The sequence below is a fragment of the Moschus berezovskii genome, chromosome 15 (genome assembly GCF_049115385.1).
Source record: "Moschus berezovskii isolate FMDL1 chromosome 15, NW_MosBer_1.0, whole genome shotgun sequence".
In the NCBI taxonomy this organism is placed as follows: domain Eukaryota; kingdom Metazoa; phylum Chordata; class Mammalia; order Artiodactyla; family Moschidae; genus Moschus; species Moschus berezovskii.
This window is the reverse complement of record NC_142474.1, coordinates 50,503,471-50,527,746: the sequence shown is the minus strand read 5'-3', so window position 1 is coordinate 50,527,746 and position 24,276 is coordinate 50,503,471. Positions and strand designations below refer to the sequence as shown.

General features: G+C 44.5%; 1 long non-coding RNA gene across 1 annotated transcript; it reads left to right on the top strand.

The window, feature by feature from the left end:
* The first annotated feature begins 337 nt into the window (after positions 1–337).
* Positions 338–24,276, top strand: LOC148775441 (uncharacterized). The gene is made up of 4 exons (XR_016039178.1): positions 338–717; positions 4,345–4,504; positions 22,882–23,006; positions 23,439–24,276. It is a non-coding gene; the product is annotated as an uncharacterized LOC148775441 (long non-coding RNA).

Below are 24,276 nucleotides of genomic sequence, written 5' to 3'. Positions count from 1 at the left end.
CCGGGGCCCCGCTGGCCCCCTCCCCGACCTCTCCCCCTACCCCCCCAAAACCACGCAGACGGCTCCCTCCGGCCCCCGACCCGCCGGCTGCCGCGGGCCCCGCGCCGAGGAGCGGGCAGGGCTGGCAGGCCATCTGCACCGAGACGGACTGCGGCCCCGGAAGGTCAGCGCCCCGACGATCACCGTCTGAACAGCAGGCCACCCGGGCCTCCCAGCAACACAGGGACATCTGCTCCCCTTCATTCAGAGCCCGGGTTCGGATTTCACCAACTCCCCCCATCCCCTACTCCCCGCAGACCCGGGCTCCCAGGAGTGGAACGGGAGGGGCCGAGCAGACGCGCCGCCCGCCCCCTGCTCCCACAGCGGAGCCGGGCAGCTGAGTCCGGCGTGGCGGGGGAGGGGCTCACCCACGTGACCGGGGTGACGTCGTGCGGGGGAGGGGCAGCCAGGCCGAGGGGTGGCGGGACGGTGGGTCGCAGAGACTGCGACGCGCAGGTGCGTCCTGGGTTTGCGGAGCGGTTGGACCCGGATCCCACCCTGCTAGGAGAGATCGGGCAGCTCGGCCGCCTACCCCGCTCAGGACAGATGGGTTTAACCGCCCCCCTCATCCCCGGCCGGGAAGAACCAGTGAATGCGCGGGAAAGTTTGTAGCTAGCAGAGGCAAGCATTCCTCGTGCGGGGCTCCGGACCCACAGTTGTAAAGCCAGCGGTCTGCGGGTAAGGCCAGAGTCTAGCCTGGATGGTTGACACCCAAACTCATCCTGCCTTTTCTGCTTGATATTTGGGCGAAAAGATGGAAGGATGAAAGAACTGCACTTCTGTTGTGTTTCCACCGCTTGATCATAAACCCCCTGAAGACAGAAACGCTGCGTCTTATTCATCTTCTTCTCCTCCGCCTCCTGCAATTATTTCGACGCTAAATTATCGTGCAGAGGGGTGCGGGGTGTGGTCCTTATGACCTCTGAGTGTAACTGCTGTCCTTTGTTATTTGACAAAAACCAGCCAGGGAGAAGGAAATGGCAACCCACTCCAGTACTCTTGCCTGGAAAATCCCATGGGCGGAGGAGCCTGGTAGGCTGCAGTCCATGGGGTTGCGAAGAGTCGGACACGACTGAGTGACTTCACTTTCATTTTTCACTTTCATGCATTGGAGACGGAAATGGCAACCCATTCCAGTGTTCTTGCCTGGAGAATCCCAGGACAGAGGAGCCTGGTGGGCTGCCCTCTATTGGGTCGCACAGAGTCCGACACGACTGAAGCGACTTAGCAGCAGCAGCAGGGCATTGTGGGGCTTCCCAAGTGGTGCCAATGGTAGAGAACCCGCCTGCCAGTGCAGAAGACAGAAAAGACACGGGTTCAATCCTTACGTCAGGATCTCCTGGAGGAAGGCATGGCAACCCACTCCAGTATCCTTGCCTGGAGAATCCCATGGACAGAGGAAACTGGAGGGTTACTGTCTATAGTGTTGCAGAGTACTACACGACTTAAGCGACTTAGCACGCGTCAGGCGCAGGACATTGTGGAGAATAAAGTGTGGACGCAGGGAGGTGTTAGTTCATTGTTGCTCCCTCCCTCTTACTGTCTTCCCTGCTTTACTTCCTTCCACAAACATTTGATGGAGTGCCCCCGTGAACCAGGGACCAGGCAGTTGATTAGATCTGGGAAGTAAAGAAACATGACTCCCAGGCTTCAAGGTGCAGCCATTCTGCTGGGGGACTGTGCACATGTAAACAGCCAACCAGGATTCTGGGTGATGAGTGCTATTGACAGGAATAGGGGATCCCTAAAGCTAGCTTCTAGAGAGGGAAGGGGTCTAAGCAGATGTGGGAGGGCAGGTAGTTTACTGGGAGAAGCTCTGTGGCTGACACAGATTCTGTGCAGATTCCTCCCAGGTGACCTCCTGGTCAGTTTTTAGGCCTCGGGTGAAATGTCACTTCGGTGGCACCTCTCTAAGATAAGGTTTTCTTGTTAAGTGATCTGCCACACCTGGTACTTTTTTTTTTTTGGATTGTTTTCATATTCATGGCAGGTCCAGTTGGGCAAAGTTCATCATCCTTATTTAACTGTAAGCTTCTTGAGGCAGAAACTGGCCTTTTATTCATAGGCAGAATCTCCATACCCAGCCCAGTGTTCCCTAAGTATTTGGTGGGCTAATGAATAATCAGACTTTCCTTAAGTTAATGAGAAACTTGTTCCTGGAGTTTCTGTTTTTTAAAGAAATTTTGGCTGCACAGGGTCTTCGTTGTTGGTCTCCAACTTTCTCTAGTTGCTACAAGTGGAAGAGGGGGCACTCTCTAGTTTCAGTGTGCATTTCTTCTCATTGTGGTGGCTTCTCTTGTTGCAGAGCACAGACACTAGGGTGCAAGGGCTCAGCAGTTGCATATGGCAGGCTCCAGAGCGAGGACTCATTAGTTGTGATGCACAGGCTTAGTTGCCAGGAGGCATGTGGGATCTTCCTGGACCAGGGATCGAACCCATGTCCCCTGGATTGGCAGGTGGACTCTTAACCACTAGACCTCTAGGGAAGTCCCAGAGTTTCTGTTTTGGATGTGGGGACAGGCTGCAGCCGCTCCACTCCGGGTACCCCCAGGGGAACCACCAAGAAGAGAGTGACTTGGATATAGAATTTATTATTTCAGCTTGCTAATTTCAAAACTGTTTCTGCAGTATCATCGTGAGGCCATCGTGAAATAAGTCTGAAGAGAGTTGGTGAGCCCTGGCCAACAGGTTTCTGAACTGCAAGGATTTTAGAGCCTTAGCTGGTCTCCCAGGTTGTGTTCAAACCAGAAATATCTAGTAACACTTCAGAACTGGGAGTGTGGATGAAGTGAAACAGTAACTTTGCTGCTCTGTTTCCCCCATCTCCTGTGTCCTGGGAGGACTAGGCCGTGGGGAGAGATGAATAGGATTAACGTGCCCTCATCAAGGTCAGCTCCCTTATCTTGGCCTCTTTGTTACATCCTGTGACAAATCCTTTCCTTGTTTTTTGATGATGAGGAGAGAATCAAGGATATAGATTAAAGAGTCAGGCTCTGGTGACTGGTGCTGCCTGGCTTAGACTCTACCATTAAAAAGTCTGCTACTTCTTAGCTGTGTGACTTTGGAGGCCTTTCTTAGCCTCTCTGTGCCTCAGGCACTTTGTAATGAAAGATAATAGTATGTACTGTTATACTTTTTAAAATTCTTGTGTGTACAGTTGGCCTTTGAACAACATGAGTTTGAACTGTGAGGGTCCACTTATATGCGGATTTTTTTCAGTAAGTTCAGTATTGTATGGTCAATGCATTGGTTGACCCTCAGATGCTGAGCTGTGGGTACAGAGGAACCAAAGATAGGCAGGGTAGACTATAAATTATAGGTGGATTTTCATGGAAGGTCAACTGCTGACCTTTAACATGGAAGGGTGGGGCCCCTAAACCCCTGGTTGTCCAAGGGTCAACTATATTAAGAATTCTCATGATAGGCATCAGTTTTATTTAAATGCTAATAGTTGATTAATTAAATGTTGAATATCCAACCTCTAATAGGTTAACATAACTCCATAAGTCGTGTGTCAGTAGAGCAAGTCACAGGGGACTAAGTCCTGAGAGAGGAGATTTTCTTTGCTGCTGCATTTGGAACTCAAGGGACACCTTCTGGACCTTCATCATTGATTGCTCTTCCCTCCAGAAGGATTCTAATTCTTTTACTTTTCATTTTTTTGAGATTTAAAATTTTTGTACTGAAGTATAGTTTATTTACAATGTTATGTTAGTTTCAAGTGAAAGTGAAAATTGCTCAGTCATGTCTGACTTTTTGTGACCCCATGGACTGTACAGTCCATGGAATTCTCCAGGCCAGAATATTGGAGTGGGTAGCCTTTCCCTTCTCCAGGGGATCTTCCCAACCCAGGGATCAAATGCAGTTCTCCCACATTTTAGGCAGATTCTTTACCAGTTGAGCCACAAGGGAAGTTTCAGGTCTACAGCAAAATGATTCAGTTACATATATATACACACACATATATATATATATTTTGGATTCTTTTCCTATAGAAGTTATTACAAACTATTGAGTATAGTTCCCTGTGCTCTACAGCAGGATTCCAGTTCTTTACCAGCATTTATAGAGCTCTCCCACTTAGTAAATTTAGTTGTGATTCCATCTCCCTTTATTCTCAAAGAGAGAAGCAGAGTAGCTATCTATCAAGATTCAGACATTTTGCCCACAGTCCATTTTCTGATTTAGTAGCCAAGTGCTAAGTGCCTCTGCATCAGAGTTGTGATCCAGAAGACCACGCTATCTTAAATAGTAGCGACCTACTTACCACAGAAGGTAAATGGGATCTTGCATTGTTTGTTGCAGCTTAATTTGACCATGAAAAAAAAACAATCAGTACTGGATTCCCAGAGAAGAAACATCTTCGGGGTCTGGAGGTAAGAAGACAGTGAAAAAAATTCATATTGTTTAGAAGTTGCACTTACACCAGCCAGCCTCAAAGAAAGCTGCTTCTGGAAATTCAGAGGTACTCCAAAAATGAGTGTAGAAATGGTTTCTTATCCATATGTGTAATATGAATAGTTTCACTCCTTTGATTATTTATTTTCTGCAAAGGACATTGACTTGGGTGGAGCTTGCTAGACTAGATGTTTGGAGTAAGTCTGTTTTCAGATATAATCTCTGGTGCATTCATGAAAGCGTCATACTTTGAAACAGGAAACAAACGACATACTTTTTCAAATGTTGTCTCTGTGCATAGATAGAATCTCAGTGCCTAGAACCTCATGTGGCTCACATATCATCACATCATCATCACACTGATAAAGATTAAAAGATTTTAAGAAGATGCTCTTTTTTAAAAAATTCATTGAAGTATAGTTGATTTAACTTTTGCTGTACAGCAGTGACATATATATATGTACACTTCTTCATATTCTTTCCCATTATGGTTTATCACAGGAGATTGAATATAATTTCTTGTGCAAGACAGAAGGACCTTATATGTATATATGTATCAATTCAGTTCAGTTCAGTCACTCAGTTGTGTCCGACTCTTTGCAACCCCATGAATCACAGCACGCCAGGCCTCCCTGTCCATCACCAACTCCCGGAGCTTGCTCAGACTCATGTCCATCGAGTCGGTGATGCCATCCAACCATCTCATCCTCTGTCATCCCCTTCTCCTCCCTTATATATGTATAAAGGTATATGTATATATGCTTTTCATATTCTTTCCTGTTACCATTTATCACAGCAGACTGAATATAGTTCCCTGTGCTATACAGGGCCTTGTTGTTTATCCATTCTCTATATATTGATACAGTACTTGGCATCTGCTAATCCCAGCTCCCAATCTTTCCCTCCCCCACTCCCACTCCCCTCTGGCAACTACAAGTCTGTTCTCTATGTCTATGATTCTGTTTCTGTTTTGTAGATAGGTTCATTTGTACTGTATTTTAGATTCGCATTTAAGTGATATCATATGGTATTTGTCTTTCTACTAAGAAGATGCTCTTAAAGCAGCACCTCTTGGGTACCATCTCAGTGCCTTTGGGCATTTCTTGTCCTTTATTATGGCTACTGAGGCAGGCTGTGAGCAGCTTCCTGTGGGGGCAACCAAACAGGCCCTGGCCTCTTACCCACACCTCACTTCTCTACTAAAACTTCTGGAGTCTGTCCTGTAGCTTCTCTGAGCCACATGGGGGCCCATGCATTGATTAAGCCAGAAATTCAGGGGACTAAGTTTGCAGTGGAGGGGTGGGAGGGGCATACCTTTGAACATTAGAGCATAAGCACTTATGGATAAATGCATTCCTTTCTTCCCCAGCTGCTGAGAGGACTGCTGGATGATGGCCCTCAGCTGTTAGCCTCTGGGGTTTGCCTCAGCTAAAGAAATCTTCCTGTGGATCTGAATATCACACCTCCTTCTAGGGACAACCTGCCTTGAGTGGGCCTCTTGCCCTAACTTGGGACAACTCTAAAAGGCTGCCCCATGTCAGAGCTCCACGTGGGTTGGCTGCTGACTGGATCGCATCTCTACTTCTCTCTCTAATCTTGCTTCCCCCTCTCCCATCTAAAGTATTGATCCCAAAAGTAGTCCTTAATCAACTACTTCCCTGGGAACACGACCTACAACAGCCCGTAAAACTTGGGTCATGACCAGATGAGATCATTTGTATTTGTAGACTGGTGAGGTCAATGAATGAAAACTTGGGCTATAAAAAGTACTTCATCTTATTAATACCGAAGTATTAAAAGCCTCTTGTTAGTTGTCAACTGACTTTTTTTTTTTTAGCCATCAATTGATTTTGATTAAAATATACATATAAGGAGCAAAGGGAACACTTTTTGAGAATTTCTAAATACTTTCAGTCTGGGCACATCTGAATTCAAATGACAGATTTCCAACCCTGCTTTCAATTCTCAGTTTGGATTTTAGCCATTTCATAAAAGAGAATGCATTTTTGCAGAGCTAAGTTAATGCAAACATTCCCTAGAGTTCTGATACATGGTCAGAAACTTTAGGACATTTGTAGATTCATATATTCACATCTGAAATCCCAAGGTTTTGTGCCTGCTTTGCATGCATGGCTTGTATGTCAGCTCGATCAGTTCTTGAAACTGAACCATGCCAATAAGGCAGATGTACAATAACTCAGATACATGCCAAGACTTGTATATGGTGGACAGTTGCAGAAACTTAAAAACATTCAGTTTTTATCAAACTCTATAAATATTTTCTTGATTTCTGACTTCATATTCACCCAATAGCAGCTCCATGAACTCCGTCGAGGTTTGAGGGGACTCAGGGCTGATCAGAAAAGGTAGAATTGGTGTCCCTACCTTCTGTCTGTTTGCACATGTGTCCACTTAGGTCTGAATGCCTGGACAAATCAGCAGAGCATGTTTCTCTTCTTCATCCCTTCAAGTTCAGCTCTCATCAGAAAGAAACGTCTCATCCCATCTTGGATCCTTTGGGAAAAGAACAAAGTGGCTCCTCCAAATTCTTTAAAAATTTATTTATTTATGGCTGTGCTGGGTCCTCCTTGCTGCATGGGCTTTGCTCTAGTTGCAGTGAGCGAGGGCTACTGTCTAGTTGCTGTGCTCCGGCTTCTCATTGCAGTGGCTTCTCTTGTTCTGGAGCACAAACTCTAGGGTGATCAGGCTTCTGTAATTGTGGCATGTGGGCTCTAGCGTGCTGGCCCAGTAGTTGTGGCACACAGGCTTAGTTATGTGGGATCTTTCCGGACCAGGAATCCAACCCATGTCTCCTGCATTGGCAGGTAGATTCTTTTTACCACTGAACACCAGGGAAGCCCCTCCAAGTTCTTACATGACCAAGTTATTGGTCATGTGGGATCTTTCCAGACCAGGAATCCAACCCATGTCTCCTGCATTGGCAGGTAGATTCTTTTTTCTGCTGAACACCAGGGAAGCCCCTCCAAGTTCTTTCATGACCAAGTTATTGGTCTAAGTGGCTCAGAAAACTGCTCCAACAAGTTTGTAAACTCAGCAGTGATTATGTGTGTGCTCAGTTGTGTACAACTCTTTGCGACCCCATGGACTGTAGCCCGCCAAGCTCCTCTGTCCGTGGGATTCCCCAGGTAAGAATACTGGAGTGGGTTGCCATTTCCTTCTCCAGGACGCAAACCTGAGTCTCATCAATGCACGCAAGAGGACTGCTGATGGGTGTCATGAGCCTGAATGGCCTTGTCCCTGGGCCGGTTCAGAGGAGGATGCCTTGGACGTTGGGCACGTCTCTTCTGTGGTCTTGAGTAAAGAACTGAGAACTTTCCCTCTTTTCAGATGCTCCTTCTGCGGCAAGTGAACCAGCTTTTCCACTTGATGTCAAGCTTCTCAGATCTTTTACTGGAAGGAGCATGAGGGCTGAGTCATCTATGGATACTGACATTGCCCATGGGCCTAGTGGCCGCCACCTTCCTGCCATTCCCAGCTCTGCTCTTCCTGGCTTGCATGATTCTGTCAGTTCTAAACATCTCTGGTTAGGAGGACTGTAAGCGCGAACCCCATCATGCTCCCCAGCTTTGAAGGCTCTGGCGTGTGTGCCATTCTTCTGCCATCATGGGTGCTGCAGAGGTGGGTGGACCAGGCAGAAGAGACCAAGAGAACAGAGCAGTCCAGGGAGTGATTTAGCCCAGGTCCTGTCAGAGCCTGAGTCAGAGCTCACTGCTGCTGGGCCCTGTGCTTCCTCAATTAGGTTAGCCCGTCTCCCTCACAATTGATTTAGCCTGTGCCCGGGGAGATGATCTCTGGGAATATTGAACCCAGCCCTCCTGTTCGCCTCATTTGTGTGTGTTTGGATGCCAACAGCCTTGCACTGATACTTTTCCTCTTTCTTTCAAGCACATGTGCCCTTTCCCTTTGACTATTCCATTGAAAAGGCTGCTGTTGAAAATAATAGTAAACTTTTGCAGTACAGTAAGTGCCCTACATACGAATGAGTTCCATTCTGAGAGTCCGATCATAAGTCCAATTTGTTCCTAAGTCTAACAGTGTTTGCCATGTTTCTTCTTCAAGCTTTCATAAAAGCTTTCAGCTCTCTCTTGAATCAGCACTAAGCTGAACAGGACTCAACACTGATGCTGATCCTGCATCTACACACTGAGACGTTTATTCATCTCCTCCATCCACTTTTCCCTGCTTCTGTGATATTATTGTCAACATCATTGGCACAGCATACATCGCGTGTTCCATCAGTTCAGTTCAGTTCAGTCGCTCAGTCATGTCCGACTCTCCATGACCCCATGAATCACAGCACGCCAGGCCTCCCTGTCCATCACCAACCCCCGGAGTTCACTCAAACTCATGTCCACAGAGTCGGTGATGCCATCCAGCCATCTCATTCTCTGTCGTCCCCTTCTCCTCCCGCCCCCAACCTTTCCCAGTATCAGAGTCTTTTCCAGTGAGTCAACTCATCGCATGAGGTGGCCAAAGTATTGCAGTTTCAGCTTTAGCATCAGTCCTTCCAATGAACACCTAGGATTGATCTCCTTTAGAATGGACTGGTTGGATCTCCTTGCAGTCCAAGGGACTCTCAAGAGTCTTCTCCAGCACCACAGTTCAAAAGCATCAATTCTTCGGCAATCAGCTTTCTTCACGGTCCAACTCTCACATCCATACATGACCATGGGAAAAACCATAGCCTTGACCAGACGGACCTTGGTTGGCAAAGTAATGTCTCTGCTTTTTAATATACTATTAAGATTGGTCATAACTTTCCTTCCAAGGAGTAAGCGTCTTTTAATTTCATGTCTGCAATCAGCATCTGCAGTGATTTTGGAGCCCCAAAAAATAAAGTCTGACACTGTTTCCACTGTTTTTCCATCTATTTCCATCCTTATTCTTTAGAATCCTGCCGATGGTTGAACAATTCATGTTATAAGAACGAGCTACGTCTACCAGCGTTTCGCCCCTTGGCACTCTCTCAATTATGTTCACTTTTGTTTCCATCATTGTCACTTGGCACTTCTCAGCAGTACCAGCTACATCACTGCTGCTTTTAGGCTTGCTTCCAGACATCCTGGGCTTGAAATAAAGACCCTGCACTACTGTACCCTGTACAGTACAGTAAAGTACACAAAAGCACAACCACTCATAGAGGATGCACACACATGACAATGTATGCCAGACACGTGAATGAACTTATATGTTTGGACATACTAACACATGGTAATCCTTCTGTCCATGGGATTTCCCAACAAGAATACTGGAGTGGGCTGCCATTTCCAAACAATGACAATAGATACGAATATTTGGAGGGATTTCTGAAGGGGAAGTATATTAAGATAGGCTTTATAACCACTATCAGACTTTTATATTTGATTTCCGACTGAGTTTTAGTCTGTTTGAGAATTTATCTATCAGGGACTTCCTTGGAAGTCCAATGGTTAAGACTCCACACTTCTAATGCAGGGGGCATGGGTTTGATCCCTGGTTGGGAAACTAAGATCCCATATGGCATGTAGCACAGACAAAAAGGAAAAAAAAGAGAATAATTTATCCATCTTTATGCCTATATATCACTGACTCTGTGGACATGAGTTTGAGTGAACTCCGGGAGTTGGTGATGGACAGGGAGGCCTGGTGTACTGTGATTCATGGGGTCGCGGAGAGTCGGACACGACTGAGCGACTGAACTGAACTGAACTGAACTGATGCCTATAGTTAACGAAACTAATAATAGCAACTTTGTAATTATGTATAGTGCTTTACAGTTCACATCTAAAGTAAATGTCAGTCCTCTGAAAAACTGTCCCAAATCTCCAGTACTGTAGTATGTATTGAAAAAAACCCGCAGATAAGTGAACCTGCACAGTTCAAACCTGTGTTGCTTTAACGTCAACTATAACTTACATTACATGCCTGACTCCTTAACAGACAGACTTCTCCAAGGGGGAACTTAGTTTTTTCATTTGCAAGCTTTTGTGATTTGACTCATGATAAATAAATGAGATAAATGAATGAATGATATTCCTATACTAAGTATTTGCTAAATACTTGATTATGATAGAATGCTGCTGCTAAGTCGCTTCAGTCGTGTCCGACCCTGTGCGACCCCATAAACAGCAGCCCACCAGGCTCCTCTGTCCCTGGGATTCTCCAAAAATACTGGAGTGGGTTGCCATTTCCTTCTCCTCTGATAGAATAAAGAAGAATAAAAGCAGATAAATCTTGCTAATAGCCATGGAAAAAATATTTGTGGGAGAAAGTTTGGAGCTGTAGATAAAACTAAATCTCTAAATTTTCTTGAGTACCTTTATCCCTAGGATAGATAATGAGGTGTCAGAGGCATTAATCTGGGCCAGCCCTTCTGCAGTGCTGTGAAATTGATTTAATTCCGTCCCATCTTTCCCTAAGATTTAGAAAGTATTCCAGGATTTGAAAAAATATAGAACAAATAGCTGCCATGTAATTTGTAGAGTATCAGCTTCTTTGCCTATTTTCTCCTTCATGCTTAAATGTTACTCTCTGAGTTATGCACTATAATAATAGATCCAACCAAAAAAGTGTTTCTGGGACTAATGCATAAAATATGTGCATGCAATTTGAAGACTGAAAAATGGTTCATTCTTGGTGGGGGAAAGGATTTGTAAGAAAGTTACTGCCATTCTGGGGAAACAGAATGTGATTCTCTACAAGGTTAGCTGATTTTAAATACTGATTTCCAAACTGTTCAATAAAATATGAATACTTATTATGGCAATCCGTATCACACATTACACATCCTATTTTGGGGGTGATATGTGCCTTCTTGAAGAAATTTACACTAACTAGGTAATGTCAAACATTATAAAGTGCGTGGAAATTGAGTCTGAAGTTCTTCTTCCTTATTGGTCTCCCAACTAGACTTCAACCTCTACGAAAAGACTAAAACTATAAACAGTACTTAGTATCCATGGTAACATGCCTAAGAAGGTAATTATTTTTTTCTTTACATTTTTAAATTTCAGAGTTTAATAGCGTATTATATGCATTGCCTCAGGCCCACAGTTCCTCCAGTTGGTCATTAAGTATCAGGGAATACCCTCTCTACCAGTCATTATTGCTAAAATAAAATACCACTTACAACTCCTGGCAAACAAAAGATCTACAGTGGCAGTGGCAGGCACACCTTCACTGTCTAGCGAGTTGGCATAGAAAGCGAGAACCCTCAGAGTACCTGGCCCTGGAGCCCAGTAGTGTCCTGAGAGCAACGTTCACTGGGAAATCTTTTCAGTTGTAGTTAGTTAGACTCAAGAAACACCTCCGTCCTTCAGGTGCATCCACCAGAAGAAAGGTCCTGAGTTCACGGTCTCATCTGGTCACTGACAGCAGCAAAGCATTCTGGGTATATCCAACCAATGTACATTAATTCCATCTGACTATGGAGAACTACTTTCTGATGGACCAATTAGGTAGTGAGAATTTTGTACTATTTTTTTTTTTTAAGGAAAACTCATATATACAACAAACCAGATGATTAAGAAGGTATAAAGGCAGAATTTACATAACAATCTATCTGATGTGAGTTCTACCCAGGCTGAGTGGTGACAGTATTTTCAAGTAATCCAGAAAATCCAGTCCAAGTTGAAACCAAAACTCTTTTCTGAATTACAGAGACTCCCTTTTTCCTTGGCCCCTGAACACCTGGGTGACTGACTCCAGACAGGTGCCCCTATTATGGCTTGGGTTTGCCTGCAGAGGCAGTCTCTGTAAACCCGTCCCCAGATGCCTTATGCAAACAAAAGGAAAAATATGTGCTGAAAACTCGAGCTAATCTAGGAAGTTCCAAATTTAGATCAGATTCTTTTCTTCCAAGAGTTTGTTTGTAAATCAGTTTTTGGAACCTGGGGCAAACATTTTCCCATACATGTGGCTGTGTAAATGTCCCCCTCATGGAAATGAACAAGTACACAGGAGCAAGAACATCTTTTATCAGTTGTGTTTCTTTCACTCTTTTTCAGCTACATTATGGATTAAGTGGGCCGTTTTTCTAGGCTGGTCTCAGAGCTGGACCACCATGTGCGATGGTTTGTATGGGAAATTAGTTGAACTCAAAAATCTAGCTGGGAGGAGCTCTCCTTCTGCTGCCAAAACTTCACGGGAACAAGAATTCTGTCTGGTGGTTCTGGTAACACCACCCAAAAGCAAGAAGGGGCAGCTCTTTTGGTGTAAGGGACATTCATAAATTTGGTGTTTGTATTTTGGGAACTGCCAGCACTTAATTTAGAAAGCATTACAACTGTAATTGGCTGAAGTTGCACTTCGCAGAGTTTAGACCAGGAAGTTGAATTAAAAAACATAAACAATAAAGCAAAATATAGAACCAAGATTTGAACAGAGATAGACCCTGGAAGGAAGAATTTTGTAGCAAGGCTTTGAGCAAGACCAGTGTTCCAGGGCCAAACAAGGCAATGCACTCATTTCTTTAGTAGAAAAATAGAAATTCAAGAGGCCCAAAACCACGGATTGTGATACAGACCACACAAACTCTCTGCTTTTCTCTGGTCCCTGTCTATGCTGCCTCTAAAAGTTAAAAAGTTCCGAGTAGTCTAAGCTGTCTTGAAATCATGTGACCATCCCACTCCCCATCTGTGAACCATACCCCAGCAACTTGCCCTACCCCCAAAAGCTGTGCACAGCAAAATCTCTCCTTCGAGACATTCCCCAGTTGGTTTTGCTTCCAAATGGCAAGAGTGATAGAGAATTTTTTTTTCAGCCAGAACATGTGTAAATATATATATACACACATATATATTTATCTCCATATGGTTTATCATGCATACATGCTATGTGCCTAGTCGATTCAGTTGTGTCTGACTCTTTGCAACCCTATGGACCATAGCCTGCCAGGCTCCTCTGTCCATGGGATTCTCCAGGCCAGAATACTGGAGTGGGCTGCCAGGCTCTTCTCCAGGGGATCTTCCTGGCTCAAGGATCAAACCCGTGTCTCTTATGTCTCTTGCATTGGTAGGCAGGTTCTTTACCACTAGGGCCACCTGGGAAGCCCCATGGTTTGTCATAGTATATTGAATATAGTTCCCTGTGCTATGCAGAAGACTCTATTGTTTATCCATCCTATATATGTAAAAGCCTACATCTGTTAACTCCAACCTCCCAATCCATCCATCCCCCCACCCCCTACTCCTTGCCCACTACTAGTCTGTTCTCTATGTCCATAATTCTGTTTCTGTTTCATAGTTACATTGATTTGTGTCATAGTTCAGAGTCCACATACAAGCGATACGATGTTTGTCTTTCTCCTTCTGACTTACTTAGCAAGAGAATCTCTAGTTGCATCCATGTTGCTGAAATGGCATTATTTCATTCTTTTTTATGATTGGGTAATATTCCACTGTATACATGTACCACATTTTCTTTATCCATTTATCTGTCTGTGGACACTGGGTTGTTTTGGCTATTGTGAATGGTGCTATTACGATCATAGCGGTGTATGGATCTTTTTGAATTATAGTTTTGTCTGAATATATGCCCAGGAATGGGATTGCTGGATCACATGGTAACTCTAGGTTTAGTTTTCTGAGGAACCTCCATACTGTTTTCCATAGTGGCTGCAGCAATTTATATTCCCACCAACAGTGTAGAATTCCCTTTTCTCTACACCCTCTCCAGCATTTGTTATTTATGGACTTTTAATGATGATCATTCTGACTGATATGAGGTGATATCTCATTATAGCTTTATTTTTTTTTTTTAGGCAAGGAAAATGACTTAATTTGGAGAGTTGGCTGACCAAGAAAATGTCTACTAATGTCTCAAAATAACCAATTTATCAGGGTCTGGAAGCCAGGTTTTTTATAGATCACAGATGCGGGGAGGTGAGGAAACAAAATAAAAAGGCCATTAATGTTTCAAATATCTCCTAGAATGGCAAGCCTCAGGCTGGGTGAAGAGTTAATTTCTTCCTTCCTTCCATCTGCATTTCTCTAGTAATTAGCAATGCCTAGAGAATCCAATGGAGAAGGAAATGGCAACCCACTCCAGTGTTCTTGCCTGGAGAATCCCAGGGATAGGGGAGCCTGGTGGGCTTCCATCTATGGGGTCACACAGAGCCGGACACGACTGAAGTGACTTAGCAGCAGCAGCAGCAGAGAATCCGAAGGACAGAGGAACTTCATGGGCTACACTCCATGGGGTCACAAAGAGTCAGACATGACTGAGTGACTAACACACACACTAGCAATGTTGAGCTCAAAGCTGTTTGAAAATCACTTCTGAGGGTTAGTTAACAAAAGGCCCACATAATAAGCTGTTTCCACTGCACCAACATACAAAAGTGTGTGTGAGCCTGCTAGGCTCCTCTGTCCATGGAATTTTCCAGGCAAGAATACTGGAACAGGTTGCCATTTCCTACTCCAGGTAAACTTCCCAATCCAGGGATCAAATGCATTTCTATTTCATCTCTTACATTGGCAGGCAGATTCCTTACCACTGAGCCAGCTGGGAAGCCCAACATACAAAAGTGGCTGTGTGCACAGCTGCTGTTGGAAGAGAAAGGGAAATAGCAATCTAATGGTTTGGGTAGATTGAAAGCATAAGGTAAATTTACATCAATGATAGGAGATTTTTCCACTCCTTTGGACCTGAAATTTTAAGCATCTGTGGAGCTGGTTCCTGTTTCATTTTTCGGCTTAGCACTTTCAAATATGTTAATTTCAGACAAATGCTTCTTGCTACTTAGTTCAAATAATACCTTCTTGGATGAACCAAGGGCAGAGGAACAGGAGAGTCAATTTAAAAAATAGATACATTCCAAACTAATGAGATTATTGCAAGTCTGACTTAGTGGGAAACCCTAGCCTCTGGGCCGTCTGCCACTGCAGCAGTGCACTGTGGCACAGCGACTTTCCAGCTTCATGATGTTTGGAAAGCGTGGTTTGTACAAAACAGATCATCAAAATATATCAGTCTCATCAATGTTCCACTTAGAAAGTTCATGGACAGAGGAAGGAACACCGACCACCTTTGTCATCCGCGTCAGAAGGGTTTCCTTTCTCGGTTTGTGGTTTTAAGCTCTCGGTCATTTCAAAACGAAATTTGAATCAGGATTGATATACACACACATATATACGCATAGTATGATACTATCCATAGTGTCATAGTATATACATATTGATCAGTTCAGTCACTCAGTTGTGTTCGACTCTGCAACCTCATGGATTGCTGCACGCCAGGCCTCCCTGTCCATCACCAACTCCCAGAGTTTACTCAAACTCGTGTCCATTGAGTCAGTGATACCCTCCAACCATCTCATCCTCTGTCGTCCCCTTCTTCTCCTGCCTTCAATCTTTCCCAGCATCAGGGTCTTTTTAAATGAGTCAGTTCTTTGCATCAGGTGGCCAAAGCATTGCAGTTTCAACTTCAATATCAGTCTTTCCAATGAATATTTAGAACTGGTTTCCTTTATGAATGACTGTCCAAGGTACTCTCAAGAGTCTTCTCCAACACCACAGTTCATATTGATCCTATGATACTATGTATAACATACATAACTAATGAGAACCTACTGTATAGAACAGGGAACTCTTCTCAATCCTCTGTGGTGACCTAAATGGGAAGGAAATCCAAAAACGAGTGGATATATGTATACATATGGCTGACTCACTTTGCTGTATAGCAGAAACTAACACAACATTGTAAAACAACTATACTCCAATAAAAACTTAAAAACTCTGAGGTGGGCAAAAGGGATTGTATATGTTATCCTGTCCGTTCTTCCTAAACGTTGTGTTTGTTAATGTGTGTTATGAGGTAAATTTTTAAAATCCTCACTGATAGGCTGGAAGAAGGTCTTCCTGAATCACCAGTGTTTGGATGATGAAACCAATTGAACACACATGAATTCTGATTGTTTTAAGTGGTTCCACTTGACTATTTATTAGACTTCCATAAGCAACAGTGATTGAGGAAGTTGCATCAACAAAATTATGTGGTTGGTCTTGACTCATCCATCCTTTGCTCTACTCCAGCTGTGCTCTTGAATGTGTCTGGGTTGCATTCTCTGCCTCTAAGAATCACAGATCATCCAGTGGTGGAAATGAGGTAGGGGACTTCCCTGGTGGTTAAGACTCCACCTTCCAATGTAGGGGCCACAGGTTTGAACCCTGATTGGGGAACTAACAGCCCATGTGTAGGGGGTGGGGGGAAAGGAGTTGGAAAGGGAGGAAGGACTGTCTAGGTCAAGGATTGGCAAACTCTTCTGTAAAGGGCCAGAGGATAACTATTTCCAGCTTCGCAGGCCATATGGTCTGTGTCACAGCTACTCAGCAAGAGCCATGTGGCCTGAAAGCAGCCACAGATAATACAGAAACAGAGGAGAATGGCTATGTTCCAACAAAACTTTATTTACAAAAACAGGCAACAAGCAGAATTTGGCTGGTGGATATTAGTTTGTTAACCTCCAATCTAGTCAAGCTTCCTCACTTTACAGATAAGGAAAAAGAAACCCGGAAGACTGGGAATTTCCCAGAGTCACTAGAAAGTTCAAACTGAAGCCAGATCCCAAATCTAGAAATTGAATCTAGAATCCAGCTTTATTTCCACCATGCTGTGTCAGTCTGTCTTATTTCATGAAGCTGCTCCTGCCCTGTAGAAGACATAGGTTTGAATCAGAAAGTGGTATTTGAGGAAATTATGCTCTGGTAACATCAGTTGTGGATGTGACTGGTGATAGAAGCAAGGTCCAATGCTGTAAAGAGCAATATTGCATAGGAACCTGGAATGTTAGGTCTATGAATCAAGGCAAATTGGAAGTGGTCAAACAGGAGATGGCAAGAGTGAACGTTGACATTCTAGGAATCAGTGAACTAAAATGGACTGGAATGGGTGAATTTAACTCAGATGACCATTATATCTACTACTGTGGGCAGGAATCCCTTAGAAGAAATGGAGTAGCCATCATGGTCAACAAAAGAGTCCGAAATGCAGTACTTGGATGCAATCTTAAAAATGACAGAATGATTTCTGTTTGTTTCCAAGGCAAACCATTCAATATCACAGTAATCCAGGCCTATGCCCCAACCAGTAACACTGAAGAAGTCGAAGTTGAACGGTTCTATGAAGACCTACAAGACCTTTTAGAACTAACACCCAAAAAAGATGCCCTTTTCACTATAGGGGACTGGAATGCAAAAGTAGGAAGTCAAGGAACACCTGGAGTAACAAGCAAATTTGGCCTTGGAGCACGGAATGAAGCAGGGCAAAGGCTAATAGAGTTTTGCCAAGAGAACGCATTGGTCATAGCAAACACCCTCTTCCAACAACACAAGAGAAGACTCTACACATGGACATCACCAGATGGTCAACACCGAAATCAGATTGATTATATTCTTTGCAGCCAAAGATGGAGAAGCTGTAGACAGTTAGCAAAAACAAGACCAGGAGCTGACTGTGGCTCAGATCATGAACTCCTTATTGCCAAATTCAGACTGAAATTGAAGAAAGTAGGGAAAACCACTAGACCATTCAGATATGACCTAAATCAAATCCCTTATGATTATACAGTGGACGTGAGAAATAGATTTAAGGGACTAGATCTGATAGATAGAGTGCCTGATGAACTCTGGACGGAGGTTCGTGACATTGTACAGGAGATGGGGACCAAGACCATCCCCATGGAAAAGAAATGCAAAAAAGCAAAATGGCTGTCTGAGGAGGCCTTACAAATAGCTGTGAAAAGAAGAGAAGCGAAAAGCAAAGGAGAAAAGGAAAGATATAAGCATCTGAATGCAGAGTTCCAAAGAACAGCAAGGAGAGATAAAGCCTTCCTCAGCGATCAATGCAAAGAAATAGAGGAAAACAACAGAATAGGAAAAACAAGAGAGCTCTTCAAAAAAATTAGAGATTCCAAGGGAACATTTCATGCAAAGATGGGCTCGATAAAGGACAGAAATGGTATGGACCTAACAGAAGCAGAAGATATTAAGAAGAGGTGGCAAGAATACACAGAAGAACTGTACAAAAAAGATCTTCACGACCCAGATAATCACGATAATGTGATCACTCACCTAGAGTCAGACATCTTGGAATGTGAAGTCAAGTGGGCCTTAGAAAGCATCACTGTGAACAAAGCTAGTGGAGGTGATGGAATTCCAGTGGAGCTATTTCAAATCTTGAAAGATGATGCTGTGAAAGTGCTGCACTCAATATGCCAGCAAATTTGGAAAACTCAGCAGTGGCCACAGGACTGGAAAAGGTCAGTCTTCATTCTAATCCCAAAGAAAGGCAATGCCAAAGAATGCTCAAACTACCGCACAATTACACTCATCTCACACGCTAGTAAGGTCATGCTCAAAATTCTCCAAGCCAGGCTTCAGCAACATGTGAACCGTGAACTCCCAGATGTTCAAGCAGGTTTCAGAAAAGGCAGAGGCACCAAAGATCAAATTGCCAACATCCGCTGGATCATGGAGAAAGCAAGAGAGTTCCAGAAAAATATCTATTTCTGCTTCATTGACTATGCCAAAGCCTTTGACTGTGTGGATCACAATAAACCATGGAAAATTCTGAAAGAGATGGGAATCCCAGACCACCTGACCTGCCTCTTAAGAAACCTGTATGCAGGTCAGGAAGCAACAGTCAGAACTGTACATGGAACAACAGACTTGTTCCAAATAGGAAAAGGTGTACGTCAAGGTTGTATATTGTCACCCTGCTTATTTAACTTATACACAGAGTACATCATGAGGAACGCTGGGCTGGAAGAAGCACAAGCTGGAATCAAGATTGCCGGGAGAAATATCAATAACCTCAGATATGCAGATGACACCACCCTTATGGCAGAGAGTGAAGAGGAACTCAAAAGCCTCTTGATGAAAGTGAAAGAGGAGAGCAAAAAAGTTGGCTTGAAGCTCAACATTCAGAAAACAAAGATCATGGCATCTGGTCCCATCACTTCATGGGAAATAGATGGGGAAACAGTGGAAACTGTCAGACTTTATTTTGGGGGGCTCCAAAATCACTGCAGATGCTGATTGCAGCCATGAAATTAAAAGACGCTTACTCCTTGGAAGGAAAGTTATGACCAACCTAGATAGCATAGTAAAAAACAGAGACATTACTTTGCCAACCAAGGTCCGTCTAGTCAAGACTATGGTTTTTCCCGTGGTCATGTATGGATGTGAGAGTTGGACTGTGAAGAAAGCTTATCACCGAAGAATTGATGCTTTTGAACTGTGGTGCTGGAGAAGACTCTTGAGAGTCCCTTGGACTGCAAGGAGAGCCAACCAGTCCATTCTAAAGGAGATCAATCCTGGGTGTTCATTGACAGGACTGATGCTAAAGCTGAAACTCCAATACTTTGGCCACCTCATGTGACGAGTTGACTCATTGGAAAAGACTCTGACGCTGGGAAGGATTGGGGGCGGGAGGAGAAGGGGACGACAGAGAATGAGATGGCTGGATGGCATCACCGACTCAATGGACATGAGTTTGAGTGAACTCCGGGAGTTGGTGATGGACAGGGAGGCCTGTTGTGCTGTGATTCAGGGGGTCGCAAAGAGTTGGACACGACTGAGCAACTGAACTGAACATCAATTAATTAATAAAAAGTACTTTGAAGGAGAGATTTTATAGGAGAGTGTCACTAATTATTGACACGACTCTCAATGCCATTGTTATGTTTCAAAGTGACATTAAAGGAGTGAAAAACTGAAAGATTGTTATTATGTCATAGGGTCTCGTTTTAACAAGATTTTTTTCACTAGGGTTGATTTGAATAAGGCTAGAGAACTCGAGGTTCCCATTCCCCAATGAGCAATCGGCCTCCAAAGCAGAAGCTCTTAGTGTGGAATTCAGGGGGTTGATGAATCTCTGAAATTCATGCACAAGTTTCTGTGCATGTATGTTTCTTCTCAGGACAGGGTGCATTGTTCTCTTCAGATCCCCTAAGGCAGGGATCCCCAACCTCTGGGATCTAATGCCTGATGATCTGAGGTGGAGCTGCTGTAATAATAATCAAAATAAAGTGCACAGTAAATGTAAAGCATTTGAAACATCCCAGAACCACCCTGCCTCCTCTGGTCTATGCAAATACTGTCCTTCATGAAACTGCTCCCTGGTGCCAAAAACGTTGGGGACCACTGCCCACAGGGATTTGTGACCTCCACTCCAAGTTACAGGATTCTGGATGGTGAAAGATCCTTGTCCAACCATCCTGCCTAAAGAAAAAATAAAGAAGTTCCAACTAACCAAGTTCCTTTCTTCACGTGTGGCCTCAGTGGCTGGCTCTCTGGAGGGGAGTTATCTGGCCACCAAAAGAGTTCCAGACAGGGAGAGAAAAGTAGTCAGTCGACACAGGTGGATACACAACATAATCAAAGGGATAAATTAAGCATCACAGGTTCCAGGAGCAGTGATGCTCAAAGTTAGCAGACAGTAGCACTGTCTGCTATCAGAATAAGTCTCAGAATAAGATCCCCACCTGTGACTTACACTCAGAAGGCAAAATTGAGCCCTCAGCAGCTGGCGTGTGGGCTCCATTTCTGGCAACATGGTGGAGTGAATGGACTCAGCCACTCCTCCTGGTGCAAACAATGAAACCCTGGATGGAAAGGAATTGAAAAAAAAAAATGCTGTTTAATGCGACAAGTTGACTCACTGGAAAAGACTGATGCTGGGAGGGATTGGGGGCAGGAGAAGGGGACGACAGAGAATGAGATGGCTGGATGGCATCACCGACTCGATGGACATGAGTTTGAGTGAACTCTGGGAGTTGGTGATGGACAGGGAGGCCTGGTGTGCTGTGATTCGTGGGGTCACAAAAAGTCAGACACGACTGAGCGACTGAACTGAACTGAATGCAAGTTGAATTTAAACAACAACAACAGAAGTGGAATCTCTCACATGCCAGGAGCACAGTGAATTCAAATGAGAATGGTCTGAGCTGAAGCCACAATGGCCCAAGAGGCTAAAGGATAGACTTAAAAAAAAAAAAGTTTGAATTGATTTATTTTGTTTTTGGCTACCCTGGGTCTTCACAGCTATGCCAACTTTCTCTAGTTGCCATGAGCAAGGGCTACTCTTCGTTGCAGTGTGTGGGCTCCTCATTGCAGTGACTTCTCTTGTTTAGAGCACAGGCTCTAGGCATGCAGGCTTCAGCAAATGGGCTTAGTTGCCCTGGCATGTAGGATCTTCCCCGACCAGGGATCGAACCTGTGTCCCCTGCACTGGCAGGCAGATTCTTAACCACTAGGCCACCAGGGAAGCCCTTTAAAGCTAGACTTACAATTCCCATGCATGGATAAAAAATGTAGCCTCAAGTCAACGCCAGAGGAGGAGGTAGAAGTGAGGTTTCAGCTGAAAGCCAGGACTCTTGAAGGGCTGCTGGTTTATGAGAAAGGGTCCAGGAAACTTACAAAGGCCCAGATAGGTATTAAGAAAGCTTTCTGCCCAGCCCTGAGCCCCAAGTAAGAAAAAAAGTCTATTGTGAATAAAATGAAAAGTCAATCCTGAACTTCATGTTCAAGGATGGAATATGAATTTACATGACACGCACAGATTGCAAATCTCTGGCAGAGGAGAAAATGGTACAAACTGGAGAATGCTGGCTACCTGGTGGCTGCCTGCATAGAACCAGGGCATAAACCTCATGGTCCATGAGCCACAGCCTCCCAGAGGATGATACTATTCACTGAGGATGAGGCTGTATGAGAAGATACACACAAACTAAACCACCATGGAAGAAACAAAACTCAAAGGTGATTGGACAATCTGGAAGAGATTATAATATTTTTTTAAACCTCACAGGTGTTTATTTTATTTCACCTTATTTTTTTAATCTATTGTCTGCACTGCACAGCATGTGGGATCTTAATACCCTGACCAGGATCAAACCCATACCCCCTGCACTTGCAGCACGGAGTCTTAACTACTGGATCAACAGGGAAATCCCTGGAAGAGATTATAAAATAAAACATTTTAAAGATGTAAAATAAGGGTTTGAAACCATTAGAGAAAAAATGAGCAACAGCAACAAAGGTCTGAAAGAAAACCAATTACAGATGACAGAAATGAGTGAGAATCATAAAGTGAAAAACCTGTGACACGACCGTTTTTATTTAGCTGAGGCAGAAGGCAGATCTAAGGGAATAGCTCTGAATACTGCATAGAAAACTAGAGGCATCGAAGGCTGTTTTGAGCAAGTCCATGGAAGCCCAGGGCAGCCAGGCTATGACAGTAGGAACAACCATAAAACCAGCTAGTAGCTCCCGCCTCCCTGCCAGGGCCGGGAGTCCTGCAGAACCTGCTCAAATTTGCTTCAGGAGGGAAGGCAGCCTGAGCCTGAGTGTTTGGGGAGCTCTTGGTAAGCAAAGCTTGAGGAAAGGCGGGTGGGGGCATCCTCCTGACAGGCCTAATGTACCTGCCATCACCTCTCCCCTCAAGGTCTTCCTGTCCAGAGATTAGCTCCTCCCTGGAAAAGATGAGGGAACCGTCCAACTTTCTGCCGGTTCCTTACCGGACTTGTGATCCTTCTCCAGCTGAGGAGAGCCTCCCTGGGGCCTTTCAAGGTTTGTGGGTGGTTTTCTAAAAGCCATACTGCTCAGTGCAAGGGCCTGACCTCGGGGCGGGTGCAGCGGGGAATATTCACCAGGCCTGGGTGGATCTCATTAGAGCCCTGGGGACCGGTAGCTGTCTCCCCTGAGTGGGCCACCCCACAGGAGAATAAACTCAAGCTCCCTGAGAGTCTCCCTCTGTGGGATCCCTGGGCCAACAGTCAGCCCCTGACCTACCGCTGGCCTGGCCCCTCCACCCAGAGCTCTAACCCCTCCTGCTTCGGCCCTCAGATAACCACACTGTCCTGCCCACCTCTCCCAGGCCTGGGACCACCAGTGCTTTGTCCCAGCCCCCAGCCCAGGCCTGGTCACACCCTGAGGATGACCTTTTCACAGCCAAGCAGGGTCTTTCCAGAAATTGACATCTCCCTTTGCTTCTGTTCGCAGGGAGCCATTCTTTTTCTGAGAACCTGCCATCAAGAACAGCATTAAGGAAAACACACTTATCCCAGGGGTTCTGGAACAACTTCATTCAGAAGCTGGAGGTGAATTTTCACAGGCCCGTCATGTGGGAGACCCCAGAGAGCTGGACCAATGAGCATGCGGCAGTGATTTGGGTCACACACGCTAATGGCCCAAGAAAATAATACCATTAGAGCCATAATGGGGCAGCAGCATCTCTGTCCCCAGGACGCCCACTGACTGGAGAGGGACCCGGCCACCAGGTGATGTTAAGATGCCCTCTGCTCCTTTCCTTGTTCAACATGTACTGGTTCCAAAGTGAATCAGCAATTTGAACCCACGAGGACCTTTGTTATTTGAAACTACATGTGCCATCTAACTGCCTAGACAAAGAAAATGACTCTTAATCAAATCATTCTGATTTCCATAAGCAGGGTATCCCCAACCTCCAGGATCAAATGCCTGATGATGTGAAGTGGAGCTGATGTAATAATAATAATGGAAATAAAGTGCACAACAAATGTAATGCACCTGTATCATCCCCAAACCATATCCCTGGTCCCTGTCTGTGGAAAAACTGTCTTCCATGAAACCAGCCCCTGGTGCCAAAAAGTTTGGGGACCACTCTCCATAAATATGTAGCACATCATCACAGCCAAGATTTTATTTGGCAAAAGCGTGGCACAGAGGATGTCGATTTAGTAGAGGGAACTGAGGATCCAGAAACTAAAATCTTGACTTTGGATATCTGAACAGATATTCCTATGAAATATCTCAAGGCCAAGTTTGTTATCCAGATCATCCTTATGATAATCCAAAATAA